General features: G+C 32.5%; 1 long non-coding RNA gene across 1 annotated transcript in view; it reads left to right on the forward strand.

Annotated features, from left to right (window-relative positions):
- Positions 1 to 17110, forward strand: part of LOC129012568 (uncharacterized) — a 47713-nt gene extending 30603 nt beyond the window's left edge. The window contains exon 4 of the long non-coding RNA XR_008493643.2: positions 16724 to 17110. This is a non-coding gene — a long non-coding RNA (uncharacterized LOC129012568). The remainder of the gene's footprint in view (positions 1 to 16723) is intronic.
- Positions 17111 to 17850: the final 740 nt, after the last annotated feature.

The following is a 17850-nucleotide window of genomic DNA, read 5'->3' on the forward strand; positions in this document are numbered from 1 at the left end:
CTGTTGTTTCATCTGTAGTTGTTGTGGAAGAAAAATATACACCAATTTTCTCCTTTCTAGGTCACATATCAAACTGATATGTGGTTTTAAGCAAAAGAGAAAAAATGGCTCATGTTTTCCCTGTTTATAAGGCAAAAATCAAGCAATTTCTAAATAATATAGAGATCATGACCCCAACTGAGCTCAAGGCCAGAGACTGGAGATTTCTTGTTTGAGTCACAAATGGTTGAATAGTTTATAGTGAATGTTTAGAATATGTGATTTAACTTTCAATCTACGAAGCCTAGTCAGAAAGGAAAACATGTTTTTTTTTACATTTTTTGCTAGTTTTGCATATTTAGATGGTATTGTCTTATTTGAGGAATTATTTCTGCTAAATTCTTCCTAGATTGAAAGTAGGAATTGCATTTATCTAACCTATCTTCTAGTGGTTTTAGTTGGCTGCATTATAAACAGGCCAACTCCTCTCTTCCTATACCAACCTGTGCTTCATTTTCTTAATATTTCTTTAATGTTTTTGAAATAATCTTACTCAAGATATAGATTCTTTGTCTGGGGAAATCCTAATTATATCAGTCAAGTTTCACATAACAGTAATGTTATACATCAATCATTTCATTGACAATATTTATTATTTTTAATAGGCTTTGCACTAAAAATAATCAAACTAATTCCATTTAAAAATATTCTGGATGTTCCAAAATTCAGGCTGGTGGTGAAAATTTGGCTGCATGAGATTTTTATTGGGTTTACAGGTTAACTGCTGTCATTGGGAATACTGAAATAATATTGCTTAGTCAATGACCTCATTGGGTTAAACGGAACACCAAAAGACAATCTTACAGGAAAAAATAAGTAGTTAGAATTTTGTTTTATTTAAGAGGATTATAGATATATTTGGAATGCCTTTTTAACAAAACAAGCCAATATTAATACCTTAGCTCATTCACTTTACCACATGTTAATCAGAGAGAATTCATTTAGCATTCATGTGGATTAAATAAATTCTATCACTAACATTGGTCTTGTCTTTGATTATTTTTGCTCTCTTTTTTTTTTTTTTTAAACCTATGTACAAGATCTAAAAAAGTGAGATTCTTGTTCAATTACAATAGGGTTAAAAAATTGGTCTATAATAAATGAAAACTCCAGGTATGTATCTCGTGTAAGGAAAATAAAAATTTATGAACCTGATACTATGAAGATAACAAAAATAAGGGAGTATGTGTGTGATTATGTTTTTTGAAACATAAGTTATTAATTTCCAACTATATTTTGACATCTGTATATGTTTTCATAAAGCTAGAAGGACTTTAAAATATTATCTGATTTATTGTTGTGGATAGCATGTGCTTGAACGCATCTACACTACCATATATTTTCCTTGGATAAGAGTCCAGTGGGGTTTAGAATAAGATTTCCTGGAACTGAGTCTCAGTTCTGTCATTAGTTATGGGCCTGAATAATTTTGTAATATTTCTGGACCTATTTTATCACAGGTGAAAGGGACATAGTTATAAGCCAGTTGTGAAGATGATGTAAAACCATCCATTTAAATGGTCTGACCTCCAAAGTCTACTCAGTAAGTAATAGCTATTATTGTTGGATGGTAGCATACCTAACAACTCTGGTAAAGTAGATTTTCCCTAACACTGCTCCTATTTCCTCAAGCTAAAATCTTTTGTGAAGCCTCACCTAAATCATTTCTACACAGTTTAAGTCAATATTCATCACTTGCAAAAATTAAAACACACACACCAACAACTTTTATATGTGCTTATTTTTTCATCTTTCTATATAAAAGTTATCACTATTCTTATACTGTAGTTTTTACTGTTCTACTACTGTGTCGCTCACAAAACTTGCAATTTGAGTTTGTTGCAAAGAAAACTTAATTAAAATATATTGACCCTCAATAGTAGTGGAGCAGAAAAAAGTGTTGGTCTCTATGCCTGTATTTAACAAGCTAGATGATTTGGCCACATCTTTCCATCAACAGAACTAAAAATATATAAAATATTTCAAGATTTTATTTTTTCAAACCACTGAGACAGTGTCAAAAATTACCAGGCAGTACTCTAAAAAAAAGCAGGAACTAATACAGCTAAAAAGACCACTGAAGATTTGCTGGATCTAATGAAACTGACTTCAGCTTTTGATTGCAATTCAGGTCAAAGATTACAAGAATCAAAGCTGAAAGGTCAAAGTCTAACAGGCTACACTTTACCCCTGAAACTGAGGCCCTAAAAGACTATACTCTCATAACGAGGATGACACTAAACAAACCTGGCTCCCTGACATTGAAGTAGAACAGTGAATCTTAGAAATTGTAATCACAAACCTTGTACTTTACAAATTAGTCAAGTTAGCATTTCCCTAATGTACTCAAAATTCTTAAACTAGAAATTCAGTTTAAATGATCCCAGAAACATGGTCTTCCCAGGTCCTCAGCAGAAGCAACATAAATCTTCCCTAGAAAAATACAGTCCATCCTTGACCTTAAGGAATTTGCATGAATAAATTCCTGAGAAAAATAATATATTAAAATAATAGATACACATAACAAGAAGGCATATTGAGTTAGAAATAAGCAAAAGCAGCAGACAACAGAAATAGATGCATACATCTTCAAATTCTGAAATCAGACACAGATTATAAACTAACAATGGTTGTATATTTAAAGGGGACAAAATCAAATTTGAAAGTATTTCTAGAATAATAAGCTATAATATATGACCTGAAAACACAGTAATAAAAATTAAAAACCCAATGGACATGTTTAATAGCAGATTGGACACAGACATAGAGACAATTAGTGAATTGGACAGCAAATCAGAAGAAATTATTCAAAAAAAGTACAGAGAAGTGAAAATAAGAAAAAATATGAGAAAAGGTAAAAAACATGGAGGATAGAGAGAAAAGATTTAATGAATAATGTGGAAAGAGACAGCAGTAAAAATATGGCACAAAACAATACTTGATTACCTAATATCTAAAAACGTCATAGAGCTAATGAAAGTCACTAATGCATGAATATACAGGTTTAGAGGACCCCAAGCATGAGCTATATAAAGAGAAATCTACACCTAGACATAGTGTTGTGAAACTACAGGTAGATAACAGCTGGGGTGGGGTGGGGAAGGAAATACAGATTAACTTTAAAAAATAGCAGCTGAATTCTCATCAGTGAAAGCTAAAAGACAGAGAAAGTAACTTTTTCAGTGTTCTGAGAGAAAATACTTATTATTTGTATCATTCTATACCCAGCAAATGTATCTTTCTTTTAGCATGAAGATGAAGTAAATCAATTCTCAGCCACCATCCCCTACCACCACCAAAAAAAAAAAAAAAAAAAAAAAAAAATCCAAATGGTTGTTTTCTTGTCTATGTAATGTTTATGTACACTTTTCCTATGGTTTGAATGTGTCTTCCAAGGTTCATGTGTTAGAAACTTAAGATGGTATCTTTAAGAGATGATTAGATTGTGAGGGTTCTGCCCTCATGATTGCAGTGATATCTTTATTGCAGGAGTGACATTATTATAATAGTGAGATTGGCTCCCCCACTCTTTTCTTCCTCCTTCCACCATGGGATGATACAGCAATAAGGCCCTCACAAGATGTGAGTGCCATGCTCTTGGACTTCCCATACTCTACAACTGTGAATGAATCCATTTCTGTTCTTTATGAATTACCCAGTCTCAGGTATTCTATACCTTTGGCAGCACAGAATGAAGTAAGACAGGTGTACTTTTTTTTATTAGGAACGTATTTAAATTCCACTTTATTTAAATTCCGATATTACTCAAAGATTGTGGAAGTCTGTCTTTTATCATAGAAATTAGTGGGATATAATCATAGAACTGTAAGTTGATGTTCTTTTCTAAGGAAAGCAAGATTCTAGAGCAGAAACCTAAAGATTTGTTACTTTTCCTGACACCTCTGTATCCCTAAAGAGTGTTTCTCTAGTTCCTCTGGTTAGTTTGATAAGCTATTTTAAGAGTGATGGCAATTGAGTGAAGATCATGTTCTCATCCCCATGACAGCCAGTAAGCTTAGTGCTCTTTCATGGCCATAGGCCATCACTCAATAATATCTAAAACATATTGCCCAACAGAGAGCAAGGAATGAAAATGTAAACAGATCAGAATGAACATGTAACCTATCCACCGTAGCAAAATCTTCTTAAAGAGCTTAAAGTGCTGATGGTAAAGACGTATTTATACTATATTAGATCAAGGGACCATGAGGTAAATGCCAGCAACATAGTGTAAGTTAGAAGACCAAGCTTTTTCTGGTGTTAGATGATTTTTGGACACATTTGTCTTCAGTTTTCCCATTCAGCACTCCAAAATTGACTCATAAATAGCAACTCTTCTGTAGCACCTTCAGGTTATTTCAGTTAGGAATTTCCAGTGCTATACACAGGATTAAATGCATCCTACAGAGTTTGAAAGTGACTCAAATACACTAACAAGGAAAGGGGGGAAGTCTATGAGTTTCAGAGGTTTCCTCGGAGACTTGTAAAATATGCATTAGAAGTGAGCAATTTAAGCACCATGAATTTTATTACTAGCCCAAAAGTTACCCTGAGTCTTATATTTTAGCTGATTTACATTCATGCTGTCTTCAGGGTACAATAATGAGTTCGGTCTTGCTTATATCTGAGTTCAGTTTGTAAGGCAAACTCAGGAAAAGTGCTTAAAGTAATACAAGCAGAACCCTAAATTATTATTTTATAATTTGTCCTCTACTTTTAAAGAAAAATGATTGGTCAAAAGTAATATTTTTATAAAATTTTCCCAAACTGTTATCTTCCTATTAAATTTATTAAATTCTGGTTTATTCTCCTTCTTCATTTTTATCACACATATCTTTTACCATCTTTTACTTTCCCAAATCATCAAACAATACCAATTGGTAATACTGCATTTACTTATTTTTATTTTATCTATATCTTTATGTGTACATACTCTATGTATGTAGGTATATATGTATGTACGTATGTGTGTGTGTATGTATGTATGTATGTATCTATCTATCTATCATCTATCTTCCTTAAGATACCTTTATAATACCATTACTTATAGTAAAGAGTTTATGAAACATTCAAACATAATCATTGATATTATATTGTGAAAAGTTTAAATTAGTGCCTTTGTGAATCATATGCATTATTTATGTTTTTTTCACTTATTTCTAAGAAGAATATCAAACAAAACAAGAATGTCAATATTTCTGAGAGTAAATTCTTCTATTTTACCAAATTCCTCTTCTCTCTATGGCCAACATATATTCCAATCACACGCAAAACAAAAACAAACCCAAAATCTCTGCAAAACTGTCTTTGTTTCCTTACAAGAATAGATAATAAATATTGTCGATGTTATGTGGAGCCTCCAATTTGTAATTGCTCAATTGTCACTCTTCTTTTTACTCAGCTATTAAAATTAATAGCTTACTTTTTCAGTCTCAAGTCCTATAACAAACAATAATATTATGATTTACATTGTGGTGCATCTCAAGTTGTTTTAAAATCTGAACTAAAATTACCTTGAATATTTTGTGTTGGACTTCTATTACTAGCCATGCAATACTATTCTGAATACCTGGGAGGTAGACCAGGAGAACAGGCCCAAGAGGAGTCATTTAAATATCAATGGCAAGACAGAAGCACAATTCAAAAAATTCATAATTAAGGCAGTGTTTTCCTTTTGATAGTATGTATATTGGCATAATGTTGTTTTGAATTTTATTGGAAATATTTGAAAATAATACATAAACTATGTAATGTCAGTCTAGTTAAAACTTGTATTTTTGTGGTATATCCCTCAGTCTGATTTTTCCAACTGATTTGATAATGTTCAAAAAGCCAACATTTAAGATTCTGTTCCTCCAAATAATTTAAATAATATTCTCTTTCTCCAAAGAATATAAATAATAATGTCATTATAATCCCACAAAAGTAGTAGAAATAATGTGTACAATGATTTAATGAAATCTCCCCTGTGGGTGATGTTCAGCATTAAAATGTCACTATTGGTTGAATGCTTACCCTTCCCAAATATTCTAGTAAGCACTTTATATGCATTATCTTATTTACTGTCAATCATCCCAGTAGTACCATTAATATATCTTTTGTGTTAATAAGGAAAATTCTATTTAGGGTGGTTAAAGACCTTGTGTCAGCTGCTTAGCACTGGAGACTAAGTTCACTGGAATGAACTTGATTTTGTTTGATTCCAGAGTCTGTGTTCTTACGCTATAAATTATTCTCTCTTTCAAGATGCTATTGAGATCTGGAATTGGTTTATGTATTTGATCTGAATAGGACAATCTGAATTTTTAAGGTCATTTAATGTTAAGTATAAAGTGAATTTTCTTTTTACATGACTGTAATTTCTCAAAGTGAATTCTCTTCTTCTCCTCTGAAATTATGCAGTGCTCATCCCATCTCTAATCATAATATCTTTGGTTGGCTTCTTAGCAATTGTCAGCATCTTTGCCACATGGTTGGAGGCCTGATATCAGTTTGTCACCATATAACGTATTTTTCCTATCTGGTTGGGAGCAGAGAGCAGGTGCTTGGAAATCCTGCTCTCATCCATTCTCCACACATGACTGGTCTATGTTCAGCTGAATTATGGTGAATATCACTTGAGAACTGCTGTAGTAACTGCACTTCAAGACCTGCCTGTAATCTTGCCCTGCTATTTGATATTCATTCAGCAAAGCACATAAATGAAATTATTAAAACTATTTAAGGACTCAGATATGCTCATATCATCTTCAAGACTTATCATCTTATTATAATACATGAGAAATCAACGTAATTCTGAAGAAGTTAAGCTTGACCCAGAGTTTGGAACACAATTGAAATACCTAATTGATGGTTTGTTATTAAACTATCAATTAGATGTATTTTTACATTTAATTTTCAATGTTTTTGATCTGCTGGTTTACAATTGGGAAACTCACTCAAAAGAGAAATGAAATTCAAAATTATAATGATCTATCATCTTACACTGGTTAAGGTGGCTTTTTTCAAAGAGATAGGTAATAATGGATGCTGGCCAGGATATGGAGAAAGGGGAATCCTTGTACACCGTTGGTGGGATTGTAAATTCATATAGCCACTATGGAGGATAGTATGGAGGTTCCTTATAAAGCTAAAAATAATACTATCATATAATCCAGCAATCCCACTGCTGGGTATATATCCATAATAAAGAAAATTAGTATATTGAAGAGATATCTGCACTGCCATGTTTATTGCAGCACTGTTCACAATAGCCAACATATGGAATCACCCTAAGTATATACCAACAGATGAATTTATAAAGAAAGTATGGTACATATACACAATGAGGTATTATTCAACTGTAAAAAATAATGAAATCCTGCCATTTGCAACTTAGATTGAAATTGAACACAAAGGTTTATGTTAACAGATACTCATGTAAACAAACTTTCAAAAGACAATTTTCATTAATGCAAATATTTACATTAAACCAATCAATAATAAAAATTTGCCTTGCTTTAGCAAATGTTTTAAATAAAAATTAAGATGTAAAAATATGAATAAGAGAAGCCCTAATCACCCTGAAAAATAGTTATGTGTAAAAATTTTTAAAAATACATGTGAACACTTAAATGACTTAGTTGAAATAGATTTACAACTGTCTTGTATTACATACCTATTTTATACCACAAACGTACCTATATGTGGATTCTGGAAACCTCAGGTGGAGGTAGAGATTTTAAGATTAATAGCAAAGCTCCAGATATAGGTAGATTTTCATATATTTCAAAGGCAAGTATGCTCTGATACAAAATATGTTATTAGAGGAAAGCTTGCTTAAACTGTATAAGAGAGAAGCTTTTCTTGTTTCTAAGCACAGGTTTGAATTTTCTTCTGTTCATTTATTTCCCAGCAGGTGTCTCTATACAGCAGCGATATTCAGAAAGCACAAGAAGACAAGAACTAATTATATAAAAAAAGAAAATGTAGCAAGGAGAGAAATGAACTGGTCATAGAGTATATCTATGTTGACAATATGAAGTCTAACTAAAAATATATACTCTCCATAAATAGTTGTATAGCATATTTTGTTTTCTTCTGGATTTCATTTGTTTAAACAACTTTTTGAAAAGAGTCCTAGGAAAAGCTTTTAAAACAGTTTGTACTGTATACAACATATATAGGTTGGTTTTATATATATATATATATATATGTGCAGATTGGACCAAATACAAACCTCTAACGGTATCAGTTTACTCATTGCCATCTTGATCTGATAACTTCAGCATTTCAGATGAAACTTAAAGGAAGTAGAACTGATCTGTGCTATGATCATCAACAGTGATTTAAAGGTGATAGTAGACAGTAAGATATTAAAAAGCAGAAAGATAGTGTAAAATAATATCACTCAAAGATGTAAATTATCCAGCTTTCCTGGATCAATGCATTACAAAAGTCACTATTTTCATTTAGAATGAGATGCAAGAGTGAATATTTTTAATGCTTAATTGTCAATACATAAGCTTTTTAATCAAACAAAATTTATGCTTTGATGGATCCCAGTTGAATTTCTACCCTAAAATAGATTAAATAAAACATTTCAACTTTACAGATTAAAGGAATTGAACTCGTGCCTTTTTTATTGTAATTGCAGATTTAATGCATCACAACATTCTGAGATGAAAACATGAAATCAATACATGCTTAAAACTTAATAGCGTTAACTAAATTGCTTCTAAGTTAAACTTAAGTTTTAACATGTAGAGTTCTTATTTCCCATACAATAAACATTCACCCAGTATAAAAAGACATGAAAACTATAAATTTGTAGCATATGATAAAATATAAATATAAGAATATATTCCACAAAATGGTTAAAGACAGAAAAAAATTCTAGCTGGATGGATCTCAAAGACAGTTTGCTCAACTTTTACATTTATTGGATTTTTTAGGACATTAATAGAAATTTATAACATCTTAGAACTAAGTATGTCACAAAAATGTATGTGTATTTTGGCCAACTATAGAGAGGCTATGGAATAATTGTACTCAATGAGGTCCAATTTTCCTTTCACTCTGATGTTATATTTCTTTTATCTTATGTTTATTTTAAAAAATTAATATGTTAATCTGAAGGGCCACTAAATAAATCTTCCAGGCTTCCATGATACTTTCGGAAATGGATTGAACTGGCTGGGCGTGGTGGCTCACACCTGTAATCCAAGCACTTTGGGAGGCCGGGGCGGGCGGAACACCTGAGGTTGGGAGTTCAAGACCAGACTGACCAACATGGAGAAACCCTGACTCTACTAAAAAAATAAAAAAAAAAAAATACAAAATTACCCAGGCATGGTGGCACATGCCTGTAATCCCAGCTACTCAGGAGGCTGAGGCAGGAGAATTGCTTGAACCTGGGAAGCGGAGGTTGCAATGAGTCCAGATCGTGCCATTGCACTCCAGCCTGGGCAACAATAGCAAAACTCTGTCAAAAAAAATAAAAAAGATAGAACTTTTTAAATTCATTCTATTTAGATTAACAATCTGATTTCAAATTATCAGATAATATTTTCTGGTTTAAGATGAACAGAAAATACACTTGTCAATGTTTTCTCAAAGTCTTTTATAAGAACAAATTGGTGATTAAAAAAAAAAAAAACAGGAAAGGAGGTAGTGAGAAGGCCACAAAAATGGAGAATTCCCAGTAAAGGAGAATGAGTACATCTTTAAAGAGAAATCAGAGTTGATAGGGTATATCCCAAGAATAAACATGGTTTTGTCCAAGGAGCCAAGAAGAAGCTCCAGGTTCTAAATCAACGAATTAAAAGGAGTGTGTCATGGGGCAACAAAAATGGGTTACTGAAATGTAAATCCATGAGAGCAGGGGTTTCTTTGGTCTTGTTTGCTGCTGGAACTGGCATAGAATTTTGCCTGGCAATAAAGAATTCAGTACAACATACAGAAATTTACTGCCGGTAGAGTAAGATCTGTCATTGTTTTATAGTTATTTTTTCCTCTTTATGGCTAATCAAGATATGGAGTTAGAATAAGCTCAGCTTTGTTGCACTCTCAGGCTTTATTTTCCGCTCTGGGAACCTTTCAAAGGCATAAGACCAGTGGTGTGCTGCAGCTGCCTTCTATGGTCTATTAAAAGCCAACTATTAAATTTTTAGGAATTTTGCAAGACAGGTTTTAAACGCACCTATCTTTTTAAAAAAAATCTACAAAATAAATCCATACTTCCATATATTATAATAAAAACATGCAATACATACTCAATATTCATTACTTTCTAATTATTCCACTACATTTTAATGCTATTTATTATCTTGTGGTTATTTACATCTGCGTGGATGGTGGAAAAACTATCCAGTTGTCCCTCCATATCCCTGGAGATAATTGGTTCCAGGATCACTCCCACTAAAACAGAATCCATGAATGCTTAAGTCCCTGATTTAAAATGGCATATTATTTACTTGTAACTTATCGATATTCTCCCGTATACTTTAAATCCTCTCTAGAATACTTATAATACTTAATACAATGTACATGCTATGTAAATAATTGTTATGCTCTATTATCTTTTTACTTGTATTATTTTTATTGTATGTATATTGAATTTATTAGAATATTTTTGATCAGCAGAGGGCTTTTTTATTGTTGTTCTTTCTGGATATGCATATGTATATACATGTTTTTCCACCTGCTCTACCATATGGAAATAGTTTGCTGACATTCTTCTAGATAGCCACCAAAACCCAACCAATAAATTTAGCCCATATTATACACAGCAGAAAATTTAGCCCATATTATACACAGTAGAATTTATTTGTGCTTGCAGCACCCATATACATGGAAGAACTCAATGATGAGTGACTCAAAAGAAGTAATTAGAATTTGGAGCTTATAGATAATACAATTTTAATAGGTGAAAGGGAGAGAGAGAAAGGCACCTAGGGAAAACAGATGACTTTTTGGAAAGATAAATGGGCTTTCAGAAGAAAAAACAGGAGATAAAGTTTATGATAATGCTTGTCTATATAGTTATGAATGTTTTTTCCTGTTTCCTTCAGGGCCATAATACTCCCTTGGAGAAGGGGTTTGAGGTAGGTTTTATTTACATTTTCCCTTCTGGGATTAGACCTACCCTGAAGTGCAATTTATAGCAGCCTTATTTCCCATAAGTTTCTACTTTTATTCAGATAAAGAAAGCTCTAGGAAGGCTTTTTTTTCTGCATCTGTTGAAAAGTTTTAAATAGTTTACTTAGATACATTTATTAGATTTGAATGAAAAGGTTGGTGTACTTTACTTTTCAAAGTATATACCAATTTTACAATTCTTTCTTCTTTACAGTAAACCTCATTTCTGACAAGTGGTTGGCTGTCTTAGCTTGACTTGAGATATGAAAATATAGGTAGTACATTTTTCTAGCAATCATCTACAAAGATGAAAATTTCTCTCTCAGATAGGCACTTGGACTTTTTCTTAACATTTTGTAGAAATAAGTAGTTTATTGGAGAGTATGTGAACCCTCTTTTCTCAATAGATGGTCTTGTTAAATATATTTTTAAAATATGACAACAAAAGAACACAAGAAACTTTGATAAATTTTATTTTATAAAAACAAGAGTATTTGTTCTGCAAACACAATGTTAAGAAAAGAAAGAAACTGCAGACTGGGTTAGTATGTGCAAAACAGGTAACTAATACAGACTTGTATTTACAATATAAAAAGAATCTGAAATACTTAATATGAATATATATATTTTTGAGACAGAGTCTCACATTGTAACCCAGGCTGGAATACAGTGGTACCATTTTGGCTCACTGCAGCCTCAACTTCCCTGGCTCAGGTGATCCTCCTACCTCAGCCTCTCAAGTATCTGGGACTCTAGGTGTGTGCCACCATGCCCAGCTAATTTTTTGTATTTTCTGTAGAGATGGGGTTTTGCTGTGTTCCCCAGGCTGGTCTAGAATTCCTAGGCTCAATTGATTCACCCACCTTGGTCTCCTAAAGTGCTGGGATTATAGGTGTGCACCCACCCTTAATAAGACTAATTTTAAGAAAACAAACAACCAAATAGAAAATGAGCAAAGGATTTGACAGGTATTTCACGAAACATATGTGGATGATAAATATGCATAATAAGAGTTTCAAAATCAGTAGTCATTAGGGAAATACTAATTGAAACCATGAGATACCATAGGTTGCTTGCAAGAATAAATGTGATATACCATTTTTGAAAATAAATTAGAAATTTTTTATAAAGTTAAACATAAGCCTATGACTCAGTAATCCTACTCACAGTATTTAACCAAGATAAATGAAGACTTAGGTTCATACAAAAACTTGTATGGAAAGGTTTATAATGGTCTTATTTGTTATTGTCAAAAACTGGGAAAACCTAAACATCCTTCATTGGTTAATGGATAAATAGTAACATATACATCCAATGAAATACTAGTCGGCAATAGAAAAACCTAATTAATAATATACACACAACATGGATGAATCTCAAATGCATGTGCTAAGTAACAAGAGGCAGAGAGGAAAAATTTTATATGGTATGATTCTATCTAATGACATTCTGGAAAACTAAAATTATAGGAACAGAAAACACATTAATGTTTGCTATGGGCTGGGCGGGCAGGAGGTGTTGACTATAAAGTGCAGCAACAGGGTTTATTTGGGGGGTGATGAACTATTTTGCAGTTTGATTGTGGTCATGGTTTTATATGACGGTAAGCATTTATCAAATTTGACAGGGTGGTACATCAAAAAGTAAAATTTATGTGAATTTGAAAAGTGAATAATAATAACAATGACAACATTAATCATAAAATCCTAGATGAGTAACAATGCCAAAAAAGTGATATAAAGACAAGAAGAACTTACAGCATTAGCACAAAACATTTTTTAAAAATTTAGGTCTCAGCTTCGTTGTTATCTCCTCAGAAAAGTTTTCCCTGACCATTGAGTATGAAGTATCTACTTGTCATTCTCAATCACAGCATCTTAATTTAATTATCTCCCTTGCACTTAATTCTAATCCAATGTTTTCTCATTTATTTAAGTTTTTATTATTTTTTGTTGTTTGTATTCCTGTGTTAAAATGTAATCTTGTTTTCTGTGATGCTCACGACTGTGAGCTGAGGACTTTGAATAATTCCTGGCATGAAAGATTACTTGATACACTTTGGTTAAATGAGGATAATGTCATTAGTCTTTGAACTGCAGTGTAGGAGTTCCAAGATTTTAAATAAGATTAACATGTCATATAATAAAAAACATTGATCAAAATTGAAATACCAAACAAAAGTCTCTGAAAAGCCACAAGTATTCAATAAATATCAATTTCTTACTAATATGAGTTGGGAAGTAAAATAATAAGGGCTAAAATTGACTAAAATATTTAGGTAGTATCTTTGGAAAAGTAGGTAAAAACATATAAAGTATAAAAATGTTTTGAACTAAAAATAAAGAACACTTTAATATAAAACCATATATCAGAAGAAAGAAAGAAAAGGCTGTGATTTTTTGCATAATTTGGATAAGAAACTCATCACATAGTTTTCACATACTTGGAAGAAAAGTGAATAGCTTCAAGATGGCACCAAGAAAGAATTGCACAGATGCCAAATATACAGCTTAGGACACAATCAACTCCTTGCATTAAAACGACATGTCATCCTAAGTTGGTTGCAAATTCCTGATTTGAGCAAAAGAATGGATGGCAATATAGAATCCCCCAGTTATGAGTTACTCATTAATTCATTAACTTGTAAGATTAAAACTAAGAAGCAGGACTCAAAAATGTGTTTAGGTTTTTGTCTTAGTATACACATTTAAGCTTGCTTGTTTGAGAACATCTGTTGTTTTATATATGGACTTTTTTTCTCAATTACCTATCTGTATCAGTCTAACTGTGAACAAATTGTAGAGAACAGATTGATGTTGCTTCGACCTCTTTACCTAACAATATAACTGCAAAGACTAATTGTTAGATGGGAAAGCTGACAGTTTATTCTCTGGAAGGGCTGGTGATTGGGATTGTAATGATCTTGAAAGATATTGTTGCAACTGTACCACTTCCACTGTTCCTACTATTCCTTTTTGCCTCAGATGAGGTTGCTCTGAGATAGGAGTTACAGCAAGGAAGTGTTAACATAATTATTATTACTAAGTTACTCAGCTGAATATGAAAAATGACCCACTGAGGATTTTTATATCTTCTAAGATCTGAGTGAGCCAAAAGGTAATCAAGAACACCCTGCACTGATGTAGAATATGGCCTGCTTTAAGTCCACTTTAAATAGCTATTCATTTTCTCATCCTTTCATTTATCCAGAGGCACTTATGGAATATCTGTGGTGTAACTGACCTTGTTCTAGGTACTTATTCCCTGTTTTGAGACATCTCCTGGAGACCGAGGTCTTGGAAATGTGGCACTGCTGTTGCCACTTTATTGTTCTATTCTTGATGTGACATTTTTGACAACATTTTAAATATTTCTAAAAGATATAATAATTTTGTAGCAAATGAAAATAATATGAAATCCTTTGCAAAATACTAAGGTCAGTGGTTTTTCTATATGAAAAATAAAATCATAACTTAGAGGTGGGATAGACAAGGATCACCAAAGAAAGTACACATGTTGAACTGTTAAGATGTTTGAAATAAGAAATCTCGCTAGCAGAAAGCTGGAAAGAGTAGCGATACTATCTGAATATAGATTGGAACTATTTTAGAATACAGGGTAAAGAATACAGTTTCTTAAAGAAAGAGATTGGTCTTTATATGTTTGTATTTCAAAACGTCAAGCTTAATAAAGAACCAAAACTAGTCCCGTTGAGGAGTAAGAAATTGTCTGTTATTTTGCCAGTATTCTAATTATTATATCTATTATATCCAACAATCACATGATATCTATACAAAAGAAAAGAAAAAGACAATGAACAATACCTCAACTACAATTCTACATGTCTATATATATGTATATATAAATAACAATTTTCTCTCTACAGATTGCAATTCTACATGTTTATATATATATGCAAATATATATACATATATGTTATATATACATATATATTATATATACATATATGTTATATATATATATATATACACACACACTACAAAAAGGGAGAATTCACTTCAGAACACAAGCAAACCTCTATGGCATTGAACACAAATCTGAAGCAAAAAAACTATTATTCAAAAAATATTTGAGACCATTAACAAGAAACTTGAGTAAAATGTTAAAACAAAAAAAAACAAAACAAAACAGGATTAATACTCAATACATGACCAGCCAAACAATAATATATTTTATGAGATAAATATTTCTTTCATATTAAACAATAAATAATAAAAGTAAAAATTAACCAGGGGACAAAAATAAAAAAAGAATTAGACCTAAGGATGCTTTCAATAGGATTTTTATTGTCATAATAACATAAAGAAATTAGAAAACTTTGGGCTATTTAATGAGCAGGATATACACATCATTATAACCACTATGCATACATATGTGAGTTCAATTATTTCTCTCTCTGATATTATCAACCTCATTTCATGATGCTAGCAATTATCATAGTAGCTAGCATTTATGTTTACTTACTATGTGTATGTTCTTTATACAATATAAACGGCATGCCAGATATTCAAATAGCAATGCCACCTTGGCAATTCTGTGATTAAATCTGTGTTTTTTTACTAAGGTTCAGAAGCTTTGGAATATTCACAGATGATATACTATACCTTATATCCTTGTAGATGATTAATAAGCATGTTCTACTAAGTGAAACAGGAAAGGAATAATTTTAAAATTTGAGTCAAGTATATTTATGTATAAATTAATTCATATATAATTTCTCCTGAAAACTAGGCACTGCTCTTAACTTTACTTATTATTTTCCTCTTTCCTTGACTCTGTCTATGCTAGACGATTCCTCATTTCTCCATAAAACTAAGAAAACATATGCATCAGCATATCTTACAACCAGTGGATACTAAGAGTTAATTTATCGGCACATTTCATGCAAAATTAATAAGAATGGAGGAGAAATAAGAGCCTGAGTGTATTAAATTTTCCTATTAGACTACTACCTGATTTTTGTAGGCCTAGTCATATATTTCTTGGAGATAGAGCAGGGTATAGGACATGTTTATAGCTATTAAATATTTATATTTAAAAAGACAAAGTAAGTACATAAGACCACTGTTAGAAATTTTAGAATTTGTAAGTTGAAAAAAAAAAGAAACTTTAAGAAACAGCTGTTTTTGTTTATGGTTTCATTCTTCCAGGAGATAAATCAGATTCAGTGTGGATCTGTGAAAACAGCATTGGAAGTGGAATCAGCAGGCCTCAGTAGGAGCTCTAAACCCTTAAAGAAATTACTGAAAGTTTAGTCAGGGCGCTTTACTTCTCTAAACTTCAGTTTTCTTATATTTTATACAGAAATGATTATTTTTGTTCTGAGAATCTTAGTTACTATGAATAATGATAATAATATAAATGAATAATAGAAATGGAAACTCTTCATGCATTATAAAATACTACAGTGTATTCAGAGCAAATTTAATAAGCTGATTGAGAAGTTTTGCTGAGTGTAGCCTTCCTGGTCTAGAATACACCAGCTGAAATGTCTACTCAAAGAAGCTATAGACAGAGTAACTAAAAGGGTATATATCATTCTTAGGTCAAGAAGGGAAGCCAGAAGTCAAGGCCACAGAAGACACAGGAAACATCATTTCCAAAGTGGGAGACAAAGCTGTTAACAGGAAATTATTTGTAAAGTCAATAGCCAAGCAAAACAGAAAAAGGACAAGAAATCTATCACCTATGGGTATGAATGGTTCTAGGGAAGTCTGTTGACAATTGGAGAGTCTCAAAGGCGCTTTATGGTACTTATTTTATGACCCTGAGTCTGGAGTCTGATGAATTAGAGAGGAAATTCTGCTCTGGGCAACATTTAAGAGATGGTATCTCCAGGCAGTAACTTTCGTATTAACTCTCATAAGATTGATGCCATTCTGTCATCTAAAGTGTGGACAAAAGTAGTATTAAAGCAAAATGAAAGAATATACTAATCTTTGCATAGTTAATTTATAGCAATGCGATCTTTTAATCTGTGTTTTTCTTTTTGGTCTCCTTGGAAAGCATGGTCATGCAGAGCAGCAGTTCTCCAAACTTTTCAGCACCAGGGACTGGTTTCGTGGAAGGCAACTTTTCCACATTCCGGGATGTGGATGGGGGATGGTTTCAGGATTCAAATGCATTACATTTATTGTGTACTTTCTTTCTATTATTATTACATTGTAATATATAATGAAATAATTATACAACTCCCTGTAAGTGGGACCCCTGAGCTTGTTTTCCTGCAACTAGATGGTCCCATCTGGGATGATGGGAGACAGTGACAGATCATCAGGCATTAGATTCTCATAAAGAGCAGACAACCTAGATCCCTCACATGCACAATTCACAATAGGGTTCATGCTCCAATGAGCATCTAATGCTGCCATTGACCTGACAGGAGGCGGAGCTCAGGTGGTAATGCCAGTGATGGGGAGCTGCTGTAATACAGATGAAGCTTTGCTCACTTGCCCACTGTTCACCTTCTGCTGTGTGGCTTGGTTCCTAAGCCGTACGGGCTATGCACTGGTACCGGTCAATGGCCCGGGGGTTGGGGAACCCTGATGCAGAGTTACCTGTAGACTTAAAAGTAATCTATACCCCACAATTTTATTTTAAGATGAATTCTTCAGGATTACAAGCCAATTAGTTTAGCCACATAGGGCACTTATTTTAGTAAGACACAAAAAA

This window comes from Pongo pygmaeus, chromosome 15, assembly GCF_028885625.2.
Source record: "Pongo pygmaeus isolate AG05252 chromosome 15, NHGRI_mPonPyg2-v2.0_pri, whole genome shotgun sequence".
Classification (NCBI taxonomy): Eukaryota; Metazoa; Chordata; class Mammalia; order Primates; family Hominidae; genus Pongo; species Pongo pygmaeus.